Consider the following 10,440-nt stretch of genomic DNA (forward strand, 5'->3'; position numbering starts at 1 on the left):
ACTCCAGGGCGAGAGAGGAACAGGAGAGAGAAATAAAACCCAGTAAGGCACCAAACTGCAGATTTTTAAAGGGGATTCAGCACAGCTTAGCCGTACCCCCGCCCCGTGCTCCCTCGGGGGGGCAGAGCCCGGGTGGCCTCGCTGGCAGACACCCGCCTCCTCATGCCCCCACGCACCCCCACACCACCACCTTGCGGGAGTGGCTCCACGTGAGCTCCGCACACAGAGCCAGCACGGAGCCAGCGCACATCCCAGCCCTGGCCGGGACACACGCGGTTACATCAGCGGCACGCTCCCCTCCGCGTCCCTGCGGCACCACCGCGCTGGGGCAGCTCAGCCTCTGCCCTCCTTCCCGGCACTGGAGTGGCGAGCTCGAGTCTATTTTTAGGCACAGGCACGTAAGCCCTACGTGCTGGGGGGCGAATAACTCCAAACAACCCCGTTACAAACCCGGACATCCCCAAGGTAAATGTAGTTACCCGGCAGAGGAGCAGCATATGCTCCCCGCCGCAGCCCCCTCGCCGCAGCTCACTTCCCCACCACCGACCCTGGTGCTTCGTGTCCCTGCCCACCTCCGTTCCCAAGCCACAGCAGGCTGCCTGCCCTGCCTGACTCCAACAGCCACATCCTCACTGTGACAAGGAGCTGAAAAGGAGGGAAGGTAAAATACAAAATACAGCTGTGGCTGCAGTGGGCTCAAGTAACTCTGGCAATATGACTGCTCTGACCCCTTAAACCAGGGTAATAGATAGGACAGTTTTATCCTCTGTACCTGTACCTTTGCCTGGTTTATGTGGCGCTTTCTTACCATCCACTCTTCCAATGCTGGGTCCAAAAGGAAATGAACCACCTGGATTCATAATTCTATCATGCAGAAACAACATCAGTACAAAGAGCTCTGCAGCCCATCACCAGCCATCTTCCTCCCACTCCCTGTTTAAGGCTGCATCAATGCAAAGACCTGACGAGCTTCACCCTCTCAGGCACCACCAGGTGTGCCAGAGACATGGGCAGGGGAGAGCAATTTTCCACTTCAGAGCCTCCCCAGCATGTGTAGGCAAGGACTCTCATGTCAGCCATCCCAGATGAGCCAAACAGAGGACAAAGTCCCTGGTCCACACCAGAGCAAACGTGGCGAGCAAGAACAAGCACCCTCTGCACTGCGCTAGGGAGTGGTGGCAGCCACAGCAGCAGGACTGGATCTCTCCCCAGCGAACAACCAGTGATGGTGGGGGCTCCCAGTGCCCTTTGGAGTTAGCCCTGAGCACCCCCAGCTCTCATGTATCAGGTCAGTTTGATGGGGGCTCACTGGGCATGACATTAGGAACGTAGCGGAACTGGTATCTTTGTGGCACAGAGAACCAAAGATATTTCAGGCTATATTGTATCCTTAGGATGTCTTGCTGACTGGACGAACTCTCCAGACATCTCTGCCAGGACCTCCAAATCTTGTAAGACAAAAGCATCTTTGCCCTCTCCTGGGTAGAATCTTGTGTGTTTTACCTTTGAAAAGCATATTGGAGAAATGTGGGATGCAGTCCTGGTAATTTGCTCCTGTGAACAGGTGGCAGTTACAATTTTTTCACCAAATGTTGAGTCCCCTTCTCTTTTTGGGAGCCAAAGGAGCTGGCCCCTGGCCCCAATAAAGGTAAGTTAGCAAGCTGCTTTCTTCTGCATTTCTGAGGAGGAAAGAGAGATGATCTAGTTTACTGGCTTAGCTCTCCCCACATGTGAAGGGGCTTTATTTGCTTGACTGAGTATTTTGAACCATGACCTATGAAGGAGTATACACAGCAATTTCAGGTTTAGCTGCCATTGCTTGTATTAGAGACACTCTGCTCACTCAGGAGAAGAAACCTGTGTTGGTTCATGCAAAGAACGAGAGAAGAAGGTGGAAAGCACTCCAGTTAAATATTCCACCCAAGTATTTTAAACTGACAGTCACATGAACTAAAACATCCCACAAGCTATATAAGACTGTGTAAGGCTTACTGAAAAACAAGGCTTTCTGTCTAAGGCAGAGGAAACAAAGGTCACTCATAACACCCACTACTGTTTGTATTTTTAAGCTTTTATTATGTCCATTCTCAGAAGCCCTAATCATGATCAAGGTCTTTGTGTGTACAGATATAAAGGTAAGACACTAACCCAAAAACGTTTTTAATGATGTAGACAGACAGTTACGCTGGAAAGGGTTGCAAATATGCACATGCACAATTGTGTCTGTGTGGCTTATGTCTGGCATCCTGTCTCCTCATGATACCACCCATGGGCACCACAGTGCTAGATGCTCCCCGCAAAACAACAAGGAAATTCTTGACCAAGGAATGTGCAACTGCAAGTAAGGACCAAACTGCCCTGAGTGCTTAGGTCAAGCTTAACAAGCTGCTGCACACATGCCAGCATTGCAGTCCAGGAGTCCTGCCTCTCCCTGTCTCCAGTAACCATGAGACAGCACTCCTTCCTACATTTGCAGAAACAAGGATTTTATTTTTTGTAATTATATTAATACCTGTTCTTCCCTCATGCTAGCAATTTGGTTGATTTCTTGTTTATTGCTTTTCACCTTCTACCATCAATAATTCAGCCACATAGCCCCCAGGAGGTGGAGAACTAAATCCTCATTTTACAGAGACTTGCCTAGGAAAGGAGTGGTATGATAGCTGGAATCAGATCCCTGGCATTCCTAGTTCCTAACCCAAGACACAATCCCAGAGACAGCAATCCCACAACCTGTGATGCCAGGGCTCTTGCTGGCTTTTGGAGGTTTGTTCTGGCTGCTGTCTCCTTGGGTTTTGCCATGAATAACAACTGCAGGATGTGACCCTGATTGTAAATGAGGTCCATGGTTGGGTTATGCACTGTCAGTGTTGCTTCTTTTCCTCTGGTCTTTAATCTTGTATTTCCCAAATCAAAGTGTTGTACCCAGATCCTCTCTGTGGATTAGGTCATGGGATTCATTCCAGTTCTCAGTAAAAACTGGTTCTTGTGATTAAGCTGCTACCATAGTCAACCCCAGAAAATCCTGTGCTAGGGACCGGAAGGGGTGAGGAGAGAAAAGGCTGTAAAGAATCAGCTCCACTCAAGCTCTCTAGCGAGTGCCTGAGCCATATAGGTCAGGCAGAAGCCATTTGCTGTGCTGTACCTGCTCCATGGATGAACAGGGGACTGCATTTTGCATATGTGTCAGCTGTCTTACTTTTCACTTTGATTCAATTAGCTAAACCCTTCTTAAAACCCTGTAGAAATATATATCCTTCTATTCCTCAAGCTACGGCTTTTTTTTTTCTTTTTTTCTCCTTTTTTTTTTTTTTAATTATTTTTCTTTTCTGTGTTTCTTCGCATGCTGTCGTTCCTGCCCATCCTTCAAACACCCCGGCCATTTCTTTGGGTGCCGTGGGCTATTTTTAACCTCTGTGCAGGTTCGAACGAAGCCTCCCCGTGCCCGAATCCCCCCGCCGGGGTGCGGAGGGGGCTGGCGGTGTGGAGCAGGGAGCGAAGTCAAGCCACAAGGGGGCATGTGCTCTTCTAATTCATAAAATGTGCCTTCATTGACAAAAAAAGCTGAACAATTGGTGAATGGTGTGTGCATAAGTTAACGCTGCTGGAGAACACACGGGTAGTGACGGGGGAGCTTGGCCAGGGGGTTTGTGCCCAGGGAAACAGAGAGAGGGGGAGAAGTGGTGGGGGTCTAAAGTGCACCTGGGGGCCTCTCTGTGCCTCTCCTGCTGAAGCAGGGAGCTCTGGTGAGGGGCAAGTCAGAGAGCCTAATTCTGCTCCCAAATTCCACTGAAAGTAATGACAGCAGCAGTTCCAAAGCCAGGAAGATCTTAGTGATAGTCACAGGCTCGAGCTGGCTCTGGGGATGCCTTGTTGGGATTTTTAAGGTTTTGTAGCAAATGTTCCCAGCTGCCAAACATTTTTAATTCCTTCACTAGGTGACAGTAGAGGAGACTAATGGCTAAGAAGAATATTTACAAGCAGAATATTTATTTCTAAGCAAACTTGACATCCACCTCCATCTCCTAGCCTGGTGTGGCTGAACCCATCCTCACCATGGTAAGTTCCTCACCTTTTGCTGTCTCTTCCTAACTCTACAGCACTGTGTTGGGGCTTGGGTGGTTTCACCAAAGGGCAACCAGCGTAGAAGGAAGAGAAAGGGGCTGAGCACTGATCCCTGGGGATGCTTTAGCCCAGCCCTTCTATGGTCTCAGGTGTGTGTGAGTACTCTGATGAATTAAAACACTAAGAACTGCTAAAGACCACTGTAAAGTCTTGCAAAATGGATAAAAGAAAACATGAGATGAGCAGAAGCTTTTCCGTCTGAGCATCTCACAATAAATATTTGGTTTATTGGCTTTTTAGAGTCCTATATTCTCAATCCAAAATGGAGCCAGATGTGCTGGGACTCAGTTTATAACTTTCCAGGAAGTGGAGTTCAGCCAAGGATGAATTTAACAAAAGAACTGATCAGGATGGTCCTAAGCAATATCAGGCTGGGGGAGACAACGCTCATTCTGTCTGTCTTGTGAGCCCATGACCTTCTTCTGCAATGCTTCCCCTCCCAGTGTCTGGGCAATGCTGCCAGACCTTCACCCACTGTGAGCTCTGACCAGCTGGCACACTCAAGGGCTCTTCCACCAGTCATTACAGACTGCACTGAAATAAGGGGCAGGCCTGCAGACAGTGAGTCTTACCCTGCTACCTGGATTATTTCATGCTTCCCTTTCCTTTCTTTGATGGGAAGGGGGAGGGGGAAAGCCAGACAGTAAGGAGAAGTACCAGTGCTGTCCCCACAGCATGCAGAGGGAAGATACTAGATTAGTCCATAGTGACAAACAGATGTGTCACAAGGAATGCCTCCTCGAGTAACCGAGCATGGGAGGACCAGGCCTACAGCCACCATTGTTTAACTTTGATTATTCAGTCTTCAAGCCCCTTCATCTCATTTTAAAAAGGAAGGGAAAACCCCCATCATGCAGGTCAGAAGGTACTGTTGCCCTCTGTCTCCATCTCTGCCTCTGCACAGGTACAAGAAAGACGTAGGTGCTGGAAGGTTTTATACAAAAAAAAGAAGAGGAGAAGCAGGCTAGATTTACCTGTAGTCAGAAGCAGATTTATGTCTTGAATGAGTTTCCCAAAATGGAGCCTCTGAAAATTTTGAGTACATGCAGCAGAGGTAGAAATAAACCTGCAAAGGGCTTTCTGTTGTGTAAGATGCTCTGACACAAGAGTGGCATGTGTGTATGATAACATTTGTTGGAGAAATCAGCAGAAACAAACTCACCCACAAGTATGCTAAAGCCTGGGATATCATATCCAAGGCTGCTGCATAAGGGTCTCCTTTCAGAAACTATGTCATGATGCTGAAAGCAACACCACCCCATTCAACATTTTGTGTGTGGCATGGGCAAAGCTTTGGGAAGCCTAGCTTGTCCTTGGGACATGTTTGGTTAGGCAGGATGCAGGACAGTCACCTCTCACTGTCTTACCAGTTAGTCAGGCCTTTGGAAGTACTTTTTGCTTTTACTAAATTCCAGATAAATCTTCCATCTGTCAGACTCCTTGCACTTTGTACAGACCAGAAATTTCCCTTTGGACACCAAGTTCCAAGGGTAACCCTCCTGCATATGGGAAAAAAGACATCCTCCTTTGACTTGCAGCTAGACACAGCCGCTTGCTCATGTGCTCTCTGTAGCCTGTGGCCTCTAATACACCTAAAGCCACGTGCCACAAAGCTTATCCAGACTGAAAATCTCCTGGTTCTTCTTCTGTGACTGAAGCTCCTGCAGTAATTCCTAATAGTCTTTAAATACAGGATGCTAATTTGATTTAAAAGCTGAAAATTGCAAGATGTGTCTGTCCCACCCACTGTGAAATTTGGTAACTTGCTTTGTCCATCCTTCTTCCTCTCTTCTAATTGTTCTTCTTTGTACAGTTCCTCGTTTAGACTGAAATCTCCTTGTGTACAGCACACTCTCTTATACCGAACCATACAGCACTGTGTGCACTGAACTGCCTTCTTTCATTATTATTTAGTGCTTACAACATTTGTTGCTGCACAGGTGGTGTGGTAACTCCCTGCTCTTCTAGAAAATTCCAATAGTCATAGGACTGCAATGCCTAAGAAGTCAACAATGAAATGCTAAAAGAAATATCCCTTCACAACACAATCTTAACTGGGAGCTGCTAGCATTAGCTCCTGGAAATGGCATGGCAAAAACTTAGAAGCCTAATAGACCTGAGACACTCTTTAGGTGTGCTATTATTAGAATCACAGACAACAAATTGGAAATCCAGCATTTATCTGCATCTATTCTGAGTGTATTAACTGTGTTGACTGTAGCTGTATTGATTGTCTGTCAGAGTAGCTTGGGAAAGCTGGTATCGCGATACGCTGCAACGTCTACGTTGAGAGATGGAGTGTGGGTTATTTGGTTCACTGGCAGAGGTTTGCCCAATGTGCCTGCAGGAACTGTCCGCAGCCTAGTGGGGTGATCTCCTGGTCACTGGGAGAGGTGAGCTAGGCCATTACACAGAAGGAATCTGTATAGAAAGGGAAAAGTCAATACATCTTTTTATGTGATATATGTAGGCTCAGCGCTCAGACAGAGGCCAAGCCTAGCTCGGACCTGTTTGCTTTTGTGACCTTGCCTTGTGTTTTGCCACAGCAAGGAGACATTAGACTCTGTCCAAGGGTCCTCCATACTCATTTCCAGTGTGCATGCAATGGCAGGTGAGGGCCCTGCTGTGGCACAGCACCCAGAGGGCAGAGCTGAGGTCGAATTGCAAACAGCAATGTGTGCAACATGATTCTGTGTCTCTTCGGTTTCCTTGCTTGCTTTCACCCACTCTCTGCTTCTCTACTTCCTGAAAAGAAATGAAGGAAATTTAATTCCCTCTAAGCAAAGTTTTGGGATACCAAATTGTACCAAGTCTTCTTCAGTTCACACAAACGTACACACGCCTAGAAAAACTTAACCTTTTCCATGTCGAGAGCCCAGATCCCCACACTGGATTTGGTTCACCGTCTTGCACACTACTTCCCTCTTTATGCTCCTGTGTTTGCATGTACCAGCATGAAGCTCCAAAGAGGAGCTAGGGAAGGACTGTGCAGTATCCTGGAGCCACAGGTGACACTTTGAAAGATGGAGAGGACAAATGTGAAGGGAACACATACAACAAGCAGGAGATCTGAAACAAAGCACCCCAAAGCCCTGGGAGGTATGGGTGTTGGTTCTGAAGTTTGTAAAGGTGAAGTGCTCAGCTTCCCCCATTTCTTTTCACTGCTTTCATCTACCATATTCCTTTGGGCTCTTTTTACTTCCTACAGCGCTTCAGGCCCTCTGAAATCCCCTCCGTTGCACCCACACTTTGTACCTCCATACCTTCTGACACCTTCCCCTTCCTTTCCATGCAGCTCTGTTTGCAGCTCTCCTCCCATGTTTGCTCCCACGTGTCCATCCCAGCTTTACCCTTCTCCTTCCCACGTCACACTGGAGCATATTTGACATATCTGTGGGCAAGTAAGAGCATGGCAGTACTGTGAGGTGTGAGTGTACCACGTGCAGAGCAGCAACACAAGGGATGAGAGCCAAGGGCCAGCCCCAGGCTGCTCCTGGCACATTGGGAAGGGGGTTGACAGCTCTGGAAATTCAGAAACTCATTCTTGGTCAAACAAAAGCACCACATGAAGGAAAACACTGCACAGCTCCAGGTGGCTCTGGCCAGAGACAGGCTTGGTTCCCGGCAGAATTCCCCTCTAGTCCACTTACACAGAGGGGAATGGAAGGTGTTCCTAACTTGTCCTCTTCACTGCCTACCTGGCCTTCATTCTGCACCAGGCTCTTCATCACACTTCTGAGCTAGGGCCCCAGCTCTACTCCCTTGCTTTTTTTCCTGCTGTCTTCTAACCCCCTCACTCTAATTGCTTTTGCCCCTCCAGCATCCTATCCTCTCCTTCCTGTGCTTTCCTCCAGACCCTTCTTGCTTCTGCATCCACGCAACCCACCTTGCCTCTCTTTAGTCAATGCACATGCCCCAAAGCCTTCCCTCTGTCCACTATCCCCAGAATGTAAAAAATTTAGCAACTCCAGAATAGTCTGTGCTAAAGGTATTTTTTGTCAGTGACTTATTGGAGTAGGTGACCAAATTGCTTGTTTTTCTTTGAGTGCATTCACTTTCCTTGCTCCAGGTAACCTAATCCTGTTGTTTTTGACTGTCTTCTATCTTCCCTCAGTAAGTCATTACTGATTTCTCCTGACTACTTATGTTTCTAAAACAACATTGGACTGTTTATTTTAGAGAACGCACAAATGTTGGTTTAAACCAGAGATAGTGGGGTTTGGACAAAAGGACAAAACATGAGAAGCGTGTATATCCCTCTGTTCCCAAAAGCTGTCAAGAGAAGTCACCGGCACAGTGCACGGGTGCTTCTCAGGTTTAGCCAACACCCCATGGCACCCCGTGAGCCACATGGATCGCTTAGTTATTTTATCAGCAAGCTGCCTGGAAACCTTCTTGCCTCAGCACATCTTCCTTCTCATGCTTAACTTACTTTCTTTGACTTGATAGTTTGCCACTAGCTCGTGTGGGGACCTAGGGTCAAAGGTCAGTCACTTTTGTAGTAGTGTCATCACTGGTGCTGAGCACCAGCAGAAATGAATATCAAAGAACAGACCAGTCTGAACAGGGCCAAAACTTCTTTTGCAAAATGATGATGAGGATGATGATGATGACAATAATAATAGTAGTAGCAGTAGTAATAATAATAATATCAGTAGTAATACAAAGATGAATTAATGCATGAATGAATGATTCATACAATGGCCATGCTTTCAGTCTTTCTCTATTTCTCCCTTGGAACTAAAAGTGGAGTCTCTGTGCACACCAGTGCTAAACTTGGAGTCAGCAGCAGTCTGCAGATACAGTTCCAGCCATAGTACATATGTGGCCATTACATGGAAAAAAGCGACATGTGAGATGCCCATCTCAAGCACGCTGCACATCTGCAACTTCTTGCTCAAATGATTCCAAATTTGCCCCAAGTGGTTTTAGCCAGGGCCTCTGGGAGGCTCACCAGTATTGCAAAAATCAGATCAAGCATAAGAATATTGGGGTGTGTTGCATACTTCCTCATTGAGCAGAATATGATGCTCATTCTCCACTACAGTAGAGCAATGCACACTGTCCAGGATGGATCTGAGCGTATACAGTGCTGAAATATTGTAAGTAATAAATGGTGTACCCAAAAGTGCCTAGCTGCAGTGGTGATTAATCATTTAGGCCCTGATCCTGCAAACATGCATGAGTTTAATGTTACTACTATGAGTAATCCCCGTGATTTCAAATTAGATTAGTCACAGTCTTAACACTTGGCACGTGAATAAATGTTTGCAGGGCTAGAGCCCTATTTATGGCCTGATCTTGCAAATTATTACTGTCTAGCACTGTGCCTCTGTTTCTGATGATTTTCACCAATGCAAAAAAAAAAAAAAAAATCCTCAAATACTCTCCTGAACTGTGAAGGTTGCAGGATTAGATTGCTGTTTGGTACATACGTACAGCTCTGCATAGTGTAGGTCATGGATAGATATAGTTGTATCTGGCCATGGGTGTGTGCCTTGATGCAAAGCACCCAAAAGCTGGTCGCCATCAATGATTTTTACTGTCCTTTACCACTGGTTCTAAGATTTAGGTCTACCATCTACAGTGTAAAAGGAATTTTTCTCCTACTTATTTTTAAAAAAAAACAGAAGAGAGAGAGAGATTAAATCAGTTTTGCTAACTTAGGGTGAAGACAATAAGGAACCCAATAAGCAGCTTGCAAATTTAAGTCACCAGTCTAATCAAATTCCTCTGGGCTGTGGTGTCCTTTCTGTGAAATCAACCTGCATTAAAGCGACTGGGTTGCTGTTTGTGAATGTACCATCTCTGCAAATTACCGCTGCTCCGTTGCATTGTGTTTGTATGAATGGGGGTGACATGTGCTTGCCCACAGGTCCACGTGAGAGAGGTGGGGTGAGGAAGGAGAGATATTTTTAAAATGAATCTAGAGGGAGAAAGTGGAAGCTGCGGCTTCATAGAATGTGAATGGTATCCTAAAATAACCCCTGTCATCTGCCCACCCACCCACTGCCAAAATCAAGGTGCAGCTCTTTCATTTAAAATTAATTCTTGGCCCCAGAGGGTATCGATAGATCAATATCTTGTGCTTCTGATCTCTTGCGGGCCACCCTTCAATGGCTCATGCAAAGGCTAAAAACAGAAAGATGCAACACAAAAGATACCGCAGTCAGCTCAAGCAAAGGGGATATTTTTAGATCAGAAAAGGGAAAGGAGGGGAGAGGGAGAGAGAAAGGAAAGAGAGGGAGAGAGGCTGGTCTAGGGTTTGCAATCTAATTTGGTCTCCCTCTTCCCCCCTCCTTTTTTTTTTTTTTT

Source organism: Corvus kubaryi, unplaced genomic scaffold, assembly GCF_017639235.1.
Source record: "Corvus kubaryi isolate FWS band 111438036 unplaced genomic scaffold, C.kubaryi_AGA036_p1.0 37392, whole genome shotgun sequence".
NCBI lineage: Eukaryota > Metazoa > Chordata > Aves > Passeriformes > Corvidae > Corvus > Corvus kubaryi.